This window comes from Protopterus annectens, chromosome 6.part0 (genome assembly GCF_019279795.1).
Source record: "Protopterus annectens isolate FY-2018-M chromosome 6.part0, PAN1.0, whole genome shotgun sequence".
In the NCBI taxonomy this organism is placed as follows: domain Eukaryota; kingdom Metazoa; phylum Chordata; order Ceratodontiformes; family Protopteridae; genus Protopterus; species Protopterus annectens.
Genome location: NC_056737.1, coordinates 23,888,385 through 23,900,988, shown reverse-complemented (window position 1 = coordinate 23,900,988; position 12,604 = coordinate 23,888,385). Strand labels below are relative to the sequence as shown.

Genomic DNA, 12,604 nt, shown 5'->3' with positions numbered 1-12,604 from the left:
TCTTCGGGTGAGGGCAGGGGTCAGTCCTTTCGTAAACAGGCCCAATGACCTACCTTTTCAGCAGCCAGAGCCTTCTCGTCTGGCAGCACCTTTGGGAGGGAAGGTTGGCACTTTTCAAGGAAAATTGGAGTTTAATTACCCAAGACAGATGGGTATTGGATATCATACACCAAGGTTACAAGTTTTATTTCCATACCTTGCCTCCTTTCAAAGGCATGCCAGACGTTCCTCCTCAGCAAAGAATAGAGGCTCACAAACAAATTTCTCTGCTACTTCAAATAGGGGCCATACAGCCGGTCCCTCTGCCAGAAGTGGGCCTAGGATTTTATTCTCGCCTGTTCCTAGTACCAAAGAAGGGGAACGCGTGGAGACCAATTTTGGATTTATCTATCCTCAACACTTATCTGGACATTCCCAAGTTCAAAATGTTGACGTTACAACAGCTTTTACCTCTGCTGGGCAAAGATCACTGGATGGTAACTCTGGATCTCAAGAAGGCTTACCTTCATGTTCCTATCAGACTAAGTTGCAGGAAGTATCTGCGTTTTCGGGCTGGGACTTCTCATTATCAGTTCTCTGCATTGCCCTTTGGCTTATCTACTGCGCCCAGAGTGTTCACGAAAGTTCTGGCTCCAGTGATAGCTTTCTTCAGGCTAAAAGGAATACAGATCTATCCTTATTTGGACGATTGCCTGATTCTGGCTCAAGGAAGGACGAACTTCTTCATCATTTGCAATATGTGATAGCAGTGCTAAGATGCCTGGGGTATTCTGTGAACGAAATAAAGTCCAGTCTAGTACCCTCTCAGGACATGTGCTTTCTGGGTGTAAGACTGAATACAGCATCCCAGATGGCCTTTTGACCCCGGACAAACAAAGAATCTTTCCCTTTACTTCCATCAATTGTCTCATCAGTCCAGGCTGACTGCAAGGACAGTCCTTCAAGCCTTGGGGTTCATGGCATCTTGTATTCTGGTGCTTCCCAATGCCAAACTGCATATGAGGAAGCTACAATGGTATCTCAAAATGTATGGACACAGCACTGCCAGGATATGGACACTGTCATTCAGATAATACCTTGCATTCAAAAGGAATTTTTGTGGTGGGCTCAGGAATGTCACCTAAACAAGGGACTCTCTGTAACCCGGCCAGAGGCGAGTCAGATTCTAACGACAGATGCCTCAGACAAAGCTTGGGGAGCTCATCTAAATGGAAAGTGGATACAAGACACGTGGCCTGCCAGACTACAACATCTACATATCAACTTGAAGGAGATGTTAGCAGTCCAATTTGCATTAATAGCTTTCAAGGATTTACTTCTTCCAGGGCAGGTGTTGATTCTAACAGACAACACAACTGTCATGTGGTACATCAACAAGCAAGGGGAACACATTCTTATCCTCTATGCAGGCAAGCAATGATTCTGTGGGAGACTGCTCTCAGTTTACAGCTAAATCTTCAGGCAAGGTTTCTGCCGGAGCACAGAACTCCTTAGCAGATGTGTTGAGCAGACGAATTATGGATCCCCACGAGTGGAAATTGGATCCTCATGTATTTCAGAAATTGACAGTGTCATGGGGAACTCCAGACATAGATCTGTTCACTTCTCCACTAAACTACCAGCTGCCAAAGTTTTGCACAAAAGGTTTCATCCCACAGCCTGGAAAGTGGATGCTCTTTCTTTCAATTGGAGCAATCTTCATGTGTATGCCTTTCCACCTCTGCCTCTCCTCCCAAAGGTACTCCTAAAGGTCAGACAGGACAAGCCAAAGATGATTTTAATAGCTCCAGATTGGCCTCGACAGCATTGGTACCCATTACTGAGAAGTCTGGTGCAGGAGCCTCCATGGCCTTTGCCTTGGATTCCACACCTGCTGTCTCAGGAGAACAGTCATTTACTCAATGTCAAACTTCACTCTCTTCACCTCACAGCCTGGCATATTCTGTTTTGAACCCTGGAGGGTCTCAACTTCCACAGCAAGTTTTGAATGTTATTTTGGAAGCCAGAAGGCCTAGTACAAGGAAAGTGTACGCAGATAAATGGAAGAGATTTTTATTTTGGAGTACAGCAAAGGAATTTGATGTTTCTGAGCCTAATTTAAGTGTGGCTCTTCAATATCTTACTGAGTTACTGGACAAAGGTTTGTCCTTCTCTTCTATTAAGGTTCATGCTGCAGCAATTTCTGCTCACTATAACTGTGACCCACCATTGTTTTCTCATCCTTTGTTCAAGCAATTTCTTAGAGGGGCAAAGAATATAAGACCCCCACGTAGAGCTCCTACTCCTGCTTGGGATCTCAATTTTGTGTTGGAGAAACTCACTCTACAACCTTTTGAGCCTGCAGCTACTGCCGAGTTGAAATATTTATCATGGAAGACTGCTTTTTTGTTGGCCATTACCTCTGCAAGAAGGGTTTCTGAATTACAGGCCCTTATGGCGGTTGAGCCTTTCTTAATTTTCCATAAGGATAGGGTATCTTTGCGTACTAATCCTTCCTTTATGCCTAAAGTGGTTTCTAGTGTGGCTTTAAACCAAACTATTCATTTGCCTACTTTTATGCAAATCCCCAAAATAAAGGGGAAAAGATTTTGCACACTTTAGATGTACACAGGCAGTTGCGATATTATTTGAGCAGAACTAAAGGGTTCAGGCAGTCTCAGCAGTTATTTGTTTCTTTTGCTTTGAGTTCTCAGGGCAAGCCTGTGTCAAAACAAACTATTTCTAAGTGGATTGGGTTTTGCATTGCTTTCTGTTATTCCCATCATGGTAAGGAGATTCCAGCTGGGATTAGGCCTCATTCCACTAGGGCTACTGCCACTTCGACAGCTTTCTTAAGGGGGGTGGCAACTAAAGATATTTTGGAGGCAGCTACTTGGAGTTCAGTGAATACTTTCTCTAAGCATTATCACCTTCCACTTTACTCTAAATCTAGGGCTGGTTTTGCCACTGCTATTTTACAGGGCATTTTGGCAGCTCCTGCTGCTTTATAATTTTGCCATCCTCCCTTACCTCTGCTTTGGGATTCTACCCAAGTGTAAGGACTGCAGCAATGTGAGATGAAGAACATAGTACAGTTTTGTACCTACCATAAATGTAGATGTTCAAGATCCACATTGCTGCAGTCCAATTCCTCCCTCCTTCCCTCTGTAGTTAGAGGCGGTTGTGTGGGTTGGGTTGTAAATATTGTGTATATTGTATATATTGTACATATTATTAGTGCAAGGGTGGTTGGTTGGTTGTTTGCTGTCTTTTGGTTTTGACCTTTCTTTTTAGGGTCTTCTGACATCTGGGGCAAGAAAAGACTGAGGATATGACGTCGGTCATGCGCATTTGTACCCTGACGTCCTGATGTCAGTCTTATGCGCCTTGACCGACGTCAGCCTAATACTTTGATATTCGGGCCGACCGAGGACAGCGGACTACCCAAGTGTAAGGACTGCAGCAATGTGGATCTTCGAACATCTACATTTATGGTAGGTACAAAACTGTACTTTATCCAAACTCAAAAAAGAATTATGCTGCTAAGGTTAGAATAATAATTAGGACTTAGCATACATGTGTGAGTCTTGGAGGTATTTGAGAAAAGAGAAAGCCAATTGCCTGCATGGTTGATACCAAGGCAAGCTAAAAGGAAAAAACAAGTTTGAAGATATGTCTCTATGAAAATTCCCAGGCTGTTTGACAACAGTCTAATTTAGCAATTTGCATGCCAATAATTGTTCATGTACAACTAGTTTTCGCTTTTTTTTTTGGTTTGTTCTTCCTTAAGAAAAGTGTTTTAATACCCTTAAGGCTGTAAAACTACATTTCCTCGGTACTAGACTTCGTTGTTTCTATGTACACATACACACACGCATTTATATTGATATTGATGTACTGTCTTATAGGGATACATTCGATCCGAGATACAGAGGGTGGAGTTCAGGTAATTATGGGTGGGAGGGCAGGCAGAATCCTGGAACCGAAGAGCTTCAGAATCTGTGCTAGGCTCAGTTTTGACAACTATAATTGAACTGGGTGAAAATCGGACAACATGGATCTTTCATTATGGTAAGTACACAACTTTCATTTAAGTCCTCTCTGATTTCCTTGCATAAGAATTCTCCTAATGAATAGCATGACATTTGTATTGTTTGTTCCTGCTCAAGTATTCTAGAAGCCATTTGTTTAGCATCTTGGATGAGGGTGCTTGGGGGGGGGGGAATCTAGGCTCAAAACCTTCCTGTGTGTGCTTGGTTTGATTCAGACTCAAGAATCCAATACCAAAAGACAAAAACTAATGTTTATTGCAAAGCTTTCGGGTCACAAACTCTCCATTTTAAACTTTAGAAAGCTGGTAGTAGAGTTAAGATAAGCAATGTATGTATGTATTTAACTCTTGTAATGTACCTTTCCAAACAAGAAAGCAGTCATCTACAAAACATTGGTAAAATATAACATTGCTATTCAAAGCATTTTGTTTACTGTAAATGAATTTCTTCTCCCATTCATATAGTACTAAATTAGCATAAGTGTTGGCCATGGGTTTACCCATGGCCACACCTGCCAACTGCAAGTAAGGTTCATTGTCAAACAAGAAAATGTTTTTAGTTAATACTAATCCAGTAGTGTACAGTTTCTATTTATCTGGCCTGCAGGCCTGCTTCCACACTTAGTCTAGTATAGCATCTACTCCATATCTGTTTGGTATTACTGTAAATAGGGACATAATGTCCAGTGTAACAAAAACAATCTGTCTCTCAATGTTTGACATACCACTCTTTCAGCTTATACAAAACATCTGTTGTGTCTTTCAAAATACTAGGACATTTCTCTAGATATATTTTCAACTGTTTTTGCAAATACATAGAAATGGGATCAGTTATCCAACCACCCCCTGAAACTATTGGTGTCGAGGAGGGGGGGCTAAACATATCTTTATGTATTTTACCATATATCTGTGGTATTCTAGAGCATGAGACAGGCAAACAATTCCACGTTTATCATTCATCTATTGTAATTCATAAATGGCCATATTTATTTCAGAAATATGTCTTTTTACTTCTAAAGAAATTATTTTTCTAAAGGTCTATACATCCTGTGCCATTTCATTTAAAGATGCCATATATTTTACTCTGTCCATTATTACAGTGGCACCCCCTTTATCGGCCTGCTGTATAATAATGCTTTCATCACTTTCTAACTGTTTAAGGGCTATATTTTTTCTGCATATGTCAAGTTATAATGTTTTTTTTATTGCTTCTAGAATACAATTCTCTTAGTTCACTTTCACAGACATTAGTAAATGGCACTAATAATGGACAACATACTGGTATACAGGTACTTAATTTCTTACAAACATTCTTTTCTTGTGCTGTATCTGTTCCAAAAATCAGCTTTAAGCTTAAATTTAGCACAAACAGTTTCAAGTCTGTTAGCACCTTTACAATATCATCACTACTTGGGATGAATTTCAGTCCCTTTCGCAACACAGGTAATTCAGTTACCTGATAATTAGATAAATTCATAGTACCTTTATCTTTATGCTTTAATGTCGAGCAGTCTTGCTCTGTTGAGCTGGACTGTTGTTTTTCCTTTTTGTCCCATCTGTAATGCTGTGTGTTCGGCGCTGCGTAGACCTCCCTCTTTGTTAAGCTCTTTGCTTGGTTTGATAGCAGCCCTAATCATCATAGTGTTGTTTCTATTGATGATGCCGATGTTGCAGTGAACTTGGAGGGGCCAGTTGCTCTTGAGTCACCAAATGCTCACAGATAATTTCCTAATGTCAGCCCCTTATTTTCAGGTCCGTGGAATACTGTACACTCCCCGCCAGCCTTCTTTTGGGCCTCCAATTCCCATAGTTAGCCTCTTTATAATTGTTGGTGGTGGTTATTTTTTGGCAGGGTGAGGAATTCACTGTGGTTCCTGTGTATTTCAGGGGAAATGGTCCCTTTGCAGTTGGGGCTCTGATTGTATTATAAAGTGCTTCTTTTTGTGCCTCAGATGGCCATGTGTTTATAGAAGAGTTTTGCAGTGGCAGTCAAATGCCTCAAGCAAGCACCACTTCTGTGTTGGTGCTTGGGAACTTATCCCCACAGCACGGTTTATCAAAGTAATAATTTGGAGCATCTGCTGTGGCGGTCAAGTTTTATGGAAATGTTACAGCTCAAGGCAGTCCCTCATTCCTCTAGTTACTCAGGTGTCCTTGGTGAATGTCATGATTGAGTTATATAGTTTATAGTTTGCTTTTCTGTAATTATATTCAGGCATGACCACTCGCAGAATTGTGTTGCCCTCATTTTTATATACATATACAGCTAAGCATAATGTGCCCCCTTTCACGACAAGCTGATTTCTTTTTAAGGGTATGGATTTGTTGTAAATTCTCAAATTGTTTTCTGCTTCTGGTAATTTTTTACAGGTGTCAGCTATACTGTTATTGCCTCTAAACAAATGGACCTTTTTTTCCCCTCCTCCTGACCTCATCTGAAGAGTTTTGGGGGGTACTAATCTTGAGACTAACTGATTAAGTAATTTGGGTAGATTTTACTATTGATCATTTATGCTGTTTAACCTTTACACTTTGTAGCTTATTCTACATAGCTAAAAGTTTCATTTCACAGTTGGCTACTGAACTCCAGCTTGGTTCTACTGTTAGGCAGTTGGAATTGTCTTATGGAGTTAAGACTTAGTCTTTGGGTAGTCTGTTCATTAAGTTAATTTCTCTGTCCCCCTCTCATCTCAGCAGCACATGGTGTCTAGTCCATTCTTTGCCTCCAACGTTAATTCACAAAACTGAGGAATTCTGGGAAATTATTTGATCTGTTAATGTATAAAGAGTGATCTACTCTGTGGCTCCTCTTATGTGGGTCTGATGTCAAGTTTCTATATTTCATAGATAGGTACTAAGCTATCGGACCTAAGGCCCATACAAGCCTAGCCAAAAAATGTACCCTGGCTTTCGCCACCCACGAAAATTATTTTCCTGTGCCCCTGTCGAGCAGATCCACAGAAGTGATCCCCGGGGTGAATTTCCCATCTAATCATCAAGATTTTTATATCCTCTTGAAGTTGTTGCCCATCTTAAAATTATGTGGAGGATGGGAAAAAGTCTTTAAAGATGTTTTTAGGCCGTCTCTCTACTGTCCTGGTTTATTTAGGAGATGATCTGCTTAAAGTTTCTGGGATCTAATAAAAGCCAAAAAGTCCCTTTCATCACTAGTGATGGTTGGTTTAACAATATTTTTGTTGTTAGACCGAGCAATCTGCCTAATGTCAAGTTCACAGATTTGCTCAAACGTTTGTAAAACTGGGTTAAGTGGGGGATTGAATGTACTAGAGACAAAGAAGGGGGGGTCAGCACCATGTGAAGATTTACCCAATAACAAAGATAGGTTCAGCTTCCTCACAAAAAGTTTGACAGAAAATAAGGGTATGTAAGCCAGATAAAGGTGGTGGGTTAGCTATATTTGATATCAATGATTATACCTTACGCATGGAGGAGTTACTTAATATTCCAGCCTACCAGGCAAGTTTGCTCTCCGAGGTGAACGGAGCTTACCAGTTGATCAATATGTGTCTTAAAGATCTGTTCATTGACGGTAGGATAGACCAGAAAATTTTCAGTTACCTCTCTGTATTATATCCACGTTATCCATACTTGTTTGGTATCCCTAAACTGCATAAGAGTTTAGTTCAGCCACCTATGCGCCCGTTAATTGATGGTCGGAATTCACCTACTTACCCCATAGCGAAATTTGTCGACGGTCTGTTAAAAAAGTACTTATCAACAGAAGTACAGGTGTGTAAGGATTCATGGTCCTTTTTGGGCGACTTGAATAAGCTTGACTATAGTGATGATTACAACTTCCTAACTATAGATGTCAAGGACCTTTACACCTGTATACCTCACTCTGTCGATTGGACAGCCATCAGATTGAAACACAATGGTGCCTCAAATAGTGAAATCAGTTTAATCATTGAACTATTGGATTTGGTTTTGACAAAAAATGTCTTTTTATTTGGTGAATCCTTCTACCTGCAAAAATCTGGTGTCGCTATGGGTTCTCCTTGTGGGGGGAGTTTTGCCAACATTGTTATGGCCCAATGGGAATGTGAGTTTGTCCTTATAAATTGTAATGTAACCAGTAAAATAATACACTATACCAGGTTCCTGGACGACATCTTTATCTTGTTGAAAGGTTCAGCCCAGGAAGCTACTGAGCTTGTTCGCTATTTAAATTGTACAACTGACTTTCTCAGGTTTACTTCCTCATTTGATACGGAGGCTGTAGCATACTTAGATGTGATCCTAGTAAAGAACAGACCACAAAGCTGTTTCCAAGCGAGTATATACAGGAAGGCAATGTATTCAAACGATTTCCTTCATTTTACCAGTTGTCGCCCCTTCTACCAGAAACGCTCAGTTGTGAAAGGCCAATTAGTAAGAGCGGCATGTATCAACACACAACTGTGCGATTTTCTTGCGGAATGTGACCGCCTCAAGCTTATGTTCTTGAGTCGTGGATACCTGGAGGAGCTGATTGACCGGTTGACAGATGAAGTTACCAATCTTAATGGCCAAACCTCAGTTAGATGCAGATATTGACACATTGGGTGAGCTTGTTGAAAGAGTAGTTCCTCCATGTGGTAACAACAACAGGACACCAAACACTGATAGTGATTCCTGTCTGGTTTACTACCACATTTAGCAGTGACAGCTATTTAGTAACAGGTATCCTAAAGAAAAACTGGGAGTTATTTAGGACATCACCAGTACTTTGGGACAAACTTGGAGCCACACTTTATACGAGCTTTAGAAGGGGTAGGAATTTGAAAAATGTCCTCGAGTCAGTAAATCCCCATATCACAAGATCATCTGGTATGTTTAAATGTGAGGCATGTAATTATTGCAAGTACATGGTAACATCTAGTACATTCGTGGTCAACAATTTGGAATACAAGGTTAGATTCAAGCTCAATTGCCAGTCTAAGTTCATAGTCTGTCTTGCAATGTATATTGGGAAAACGGAACGTAAATTTCGTGAGAGGGTCTATGAGCACTAGTATGCAATTAACAAGGGAAAGATAGAAAATGCATTGGCAAAGCATGTACATTCTTTTCCTAGCCACGCTTTCACTTACATGGCCATAGACAAAATAGTTCCATCTATAAGAGGTGGCCCGATGCCAATCCTCTTAGAAGAATTGGAACTGGCATGGCAAATCAGGCTTGAAGCATGTAGACCTCCTGGGTTGAATGACATGTGCTCCATAAGTTGTATTTTGAAAAATAAAAACATGGGTAGATAGCACATTATCAGTACATAAAGTTACGACTAAATGTTATGTTTTTAAAAACTGTTTTGAAAAAGACAAGATTCGTTAGTGGTAAAGACCCCACTTGAATTTAATCTATTCAATTTATAAACTTGTTATTTAATTTACACAACAAGTTGTTTAATTGTTGGTTTTGCATTTTAGATGCTGTATATTTACTGTTTAAAGTTTATTGATCCTTTATTAATGTATGTTTTCCAGTAAGGATTCAAGGTAAATTTAAATCAGGTGAATGAGATATACTTTTGTAAAATCAAGGTCAAGTTAAATTTTTGTGGATTTTAGGGTGATACTGTTTTGGTTTTAATCAGCGGTTTTAAGTTTTACAACTTTAAGTTGCTTATTGCCGTAAAGGTAACGTGTCTGTGATGTTAGCAGTGCTGCAATTTAAATTGTGTTGGTTTCAATTACAAGGACTTCTGAAGAAGTTTGCTTTAGTGCAAATGAAAAGCGCTTTAAGCCTTGTATGTAACTTTTTTTTTACTTTATCAGTGAACGTTTGGAACGACCTACTCGTCTGCTGTGTTTTTTGTCTTATGTTACAAAAGAGACCGAGATCCCTTAAACGGGTGTTAACTCTACCACTGGACATGCAAATGTGTAATAGGTCTGAAAGAATATAGAGTCAGTTGAGGCTCTATGCGTTAGGAATAGGTTGCCTTTTAGGTGCCTATGTAATGCAGAGTTTGATAAGGCCTTGAGAGACAGCCTGCATAGTTTTTATGATTTAGGCACCCTTTTTTTTTATTAGCAAGCATTGTAGTTCTAGTTGTGACAAGTGTTTGGATCAGTACATACAGACAGGGGCATTATACTCAGTGATTGGACAAAATGAGAGCCAAACACAGTGGAATGATTACATCCCTGGACCTGGATGCCATATATATAGATATAAACTGTGCAGTGAAAAAGGACATCTTTACAGTAGTGGATACAAGGACAGTTTGTTCATTTTGGTTCCTATATCCTTGACTGTCGAATCAACTTTCAGGGGTGTATTATCAGTGTGATAGGTACGAGAGAAATCATGCTTTCCGAAGGATACATGTATTCTTTTCTTGATGAAGGGTCCTATTGGAGTAGCTTTATATCCTCTCAGGAGTTTGATGGTACCAAATTTACAGTTATTTGCTTTGACTGCTGAGGAGTAAATGCCGAAGAGGAGTGTCCCAATGGCTGACCAAAGTGGTACACTGCTAGCGTCAGGTTTTTTGAAGGAGAAAGAGCCGCATGCCCTAATTTCATGGGTTATGTTTGTGAGCCACTTTGTATTTATTATGAAAGAGGCTAAACGGCCTACCACTAGGACATCATGCTAATCTAAGTGGATCAGATTTTGTTTCTTGGTGCAAGTATCAAGGTACAGCTCCAGTGTCAGGTCTTAAAGTATTTTTCTGCTTTGTATAGTGTTTGCTGAGCCTTTTCCACTGTAAATTTTTTTTGTCTTCCATCTCTGCATCTGAACGTGTGTCCTCTATGGTTTCTCATAGTTGTATTTAACAGTTGTAGAAAGGGATTCTTTATCTGAGGCATCCTAGCTACTGTATATCCCTGCCTAGGACTTGAATGTGTCACTGGAAAATAAACTTAACCTCTTTTCTGAGTCTTTGTTCATTAGATTTCAAATGGATTTCTTGAAAATATTTCTGAGGTAGCAGCCACCAAAGCCAGAAGGATGGTATGTAAAGACCCCTATACAGTTTTGTGCAAGGACAGGGTGTGTCTAAAACAAATATCTTACACTTAGGGTGGTCAATGAAATCTCCCTAAACCAGTCTGTCCAGCTGCTTGTCTTCTGTCATAAACAGTGGGGCAGAAACAAGAGAAAGTTATACATTTGGCATGCATAGCCAACTAGTACTGCAATGAAGAAATAAGCCACTAATACAGCAGTGTGTTTGTGTTGAAAAGAAAAGCAGTCATTCAGTCTTTAAATAGACACTTTCCAAGTGGCTGGCTATTTTGTTTTTAGTCTAATACAAGATGACTTTACATTGGAAGTGTTAGAGCTCATGCTGTCAAATTAGTTGCTGTCATTGCACCATTTTCTAAGGTAAACATGCCCAAAATAATTGTGTAGTTGTTTGTACACTCTCTAATCTTTATAACTTCGATGCACTGTCTAGAGTCCAGAGCAGGATTTGCTTTGCTTTGTTCCTCATACAGCTGTTCCTGAGATAGACCCAGGTATGTTATGAATTCCTATAGTATAGCAGTGATCCTTTGGTTTGAACATATAGTTGTGTCTGTGCATTCAGCATAGTAGTAATTGGGTCATTGCTGCATAGTAAGCTCCTTCCTCTTCAACAACCAAGTTGTGTGTTATGGGTCTGGCGGGCTTTAAATGTATTTAGATTTGTGCTGACTACTGATTATTTGGCTTGTTTGTGTGCTAACCTTGGAAATAAAGTCAAACCATGTGTTTAATATGTTTCATTATTATTTTTCTGAGCTTTGTAATTTGAGATATTTAGTAGCAATTTGTTGCAGCCATGCATATGTTTTACAGTTTGTTTATATAGGTTTAATTTTGTTTTTGGTTGTCATGATATCCTCAGACATTTGTAAGTATTCAGATTGCGTTTTCCTAGGTTAGAAAAAATAGTTATGTTCAAGTAATTTGTTGACATTTAAATATGTATTATAATGTCTTGTGAATTAAGTGCTGCAAAGTATTTTTGCCCATCTTAATCCCTACATGTTTGGGGTGGGGTGGGGGTGGGGGGTGGGGTTAGTGAAAAGTTTTATAAACTTTTTCTTACGTATGGCCAAATTGTGTATCCCTATGCGACATTACCTTGGGGATAAAGTGAGGTACATTCATTGTCTTATGTCAGTTAGTCTGTGGCCCCACCTCAGGCTTTTCATATGCCTGATGTCACTGAGGTTAAAGTTCAGTTTGACACTCTGTGGCATTAGCGTATATGCAAGTTTTGATTTTTTTTTTTTTTTTTAAACTGAATGGAGGCTGACACCCTTAATAGTGCTTCTTGACGGTTTACTCTCAACACAGCATGGCCCAAAGGTAAGATATTCTGCAAATCACATTAAGCAGTGCAGTCTCTCTTATAGATGCCCTCCTTTTAACTGATGGGTTAATACTGCATTCGCATGCCTTTAGTTGTTAGCTGAAAAGAACGAGACCAGAGGACTTGTCTTGTTTCTAATACATAGTATGAATTTCTCCTGCAGTGATCCTGTTGTTCGAACATGTGCTGTTATGGTGATTATGCTGAGATAACATTACCTTTCTGTTAATAACCTGATTGTAAAAACTCTGCAGTAA

The 12,604-nt window shown here is 39.7% G+C and overlaps 1 protein-coding gene across 5 annotated transcripts in view; it reads left to right on the top strand.

Annotated features, from left to right (window-relative positions):
• HECTD1 (HECT domain E3 ubiquitin protein ligase 1) overlaps positions 1-12,604 on the top strand; it is a 4,301,832-nt gene that overhangs the window by 4,129,018 nt on the left and 160,210 nt on the right. The gene's annotated exons all lie outside the window — the stretch shown is intronic.